Genomic DNA, 1638 nt, shown 5'->3' on the forward strand with positions numbered 1-1638 from the left:
AGCATGTTGTCGAGACATCTTCTCTTTGATCTTAGCAGGTTCGATGACTGGAAAACACGCATGCTTGCGTATCTATCAGCCCTCCATGATGAGATGGCCGAAGTGATAACATCTTGACCAGTCAAGATTTTAATGGTAAACACGGCTGCTGAGCAAACCAGGGAAACACCAAAGTACATCCCAAAACCTAGGGAAGAATGGACAAGTGATGATAGGAAGAGAAACAACCTGGACAACATTGCCAAGGATATTCTCTTCAGAGCTATAGACGAAACCATCTTCCCAAAAGTAAGAAAGTGCAAAACGGCGAAAGAGGTATGGGATACTTTGATGTTAATTGGTGAAGGTGACGAACAGGAAAAGGAGAACAAGCTCACCGTGGCCATGAAGAAGTTCGAGGACTTCAAGATGAAGCCAGGGGAGAGCATCGACAGCATGGAATCTCGGTTCATGAAGCTATCAATAGAGATCAGTGATCTCGAGAAGGAGATTCCACAAAAGGAGCTAAACCTGAAGGTCTTACGAGGCCTTACCAAGGAGTGGGAAATGAAGGTGATCACAATGCGTGATCACAGGGATTTGAAGAACACCACAACCGACCAACTTTTCAGAGATCTCAAAGCCTTCGAATTTGAGATGCTTCCGAGAGATGAGGACGTGGTGGACAGACGGAATGTGGCACTGGTTGCTGATCAACCATCCACCTCTTCAAGGTCAGATTCTAATCCCACTAATATGTTATCTGACGAACAGTTTGCTCTCTTCATGAGGAAATTCAAGAAATTCATGAGGAAGTCAACGGAGAGCAACACAAGTTCACCTTCCTCCTCAAGAAGGAACAATGAGAAACATTCATCCAGAAGGATAGAGGAGGAAAATCAGGGTCTCTGCTACAACTGCAGGAGACCAGGGCACTTCAAGGCTGAATGTCCTTACCCTATGGTAAGTAAGTATCAAGGCCAAGAAGGCAGGGATTCCAGGAGAAAGGAGGAATCCAAAGAGAAGCCAGCACAAAGTGGCTTCAAGGGAGATTCAAAGAAACATCTGCGCAGAAAGGCGCTTGTTGCTGAGGAACTCGAGAGATCAATCGAGGAGTCCGAGACATCGAGCTCCAGTGAAGGCAGCAGCAGCTCAGAAGATGAGAGGGGACTCATCTGCTTATACACCGAGGAAGAAGAGGATCAATGTCTAATGGCCATTGACAATGAGGTAACCTCTACTTCCACATCTCGCTGCTCTACCTCTACCTCTCGTTGTTCTTCGTTCGGAAGCGATGAAGATCCCTTTGAGATGCTTGAAACACTTAAAAGGGATCTCGCTATCGCTAACAGCACTCATGCCAAAATCCGGGAAGAAAACAGCAAGCTAACTGCTGAAAGAGATATGCTTAAGAACGTCTCGAAAGAGAATTCAGAGCTAACTCTCAAAGTAAGTGAGTTAGAAGCTAAAGTAATCCTACTGACTGAAGAGTGCAAAGCTCGAGAAACCAGAGAGCTTAATCTTAGAAAGGTCATAGCATCATATACTAATTTCTCCAAAGCTATGGAGAAAATGGTAAATGATCACAGACCTACTAGTGATAGAACCGGTCTAGGGTTCCGTCAAGACTGTCTCTCGAGAGTTAAACAGACCAATGGT

This window comes from Ipomoea triloba, chromosome 3 (genome assembly GCF_003576645.1).
Source record: "Ipomoea triloba cultivar NCNSP0323 chromosome 3, ASM357664v1".
Classification (NCBI taxonomy): domain Eukaryota; kingdom Viridiplantae; phylum Streptophyta; class Magnoliopsida; order Solanales; family Convolvulaceae; genus Ipomoea; species Ipomoea triloba.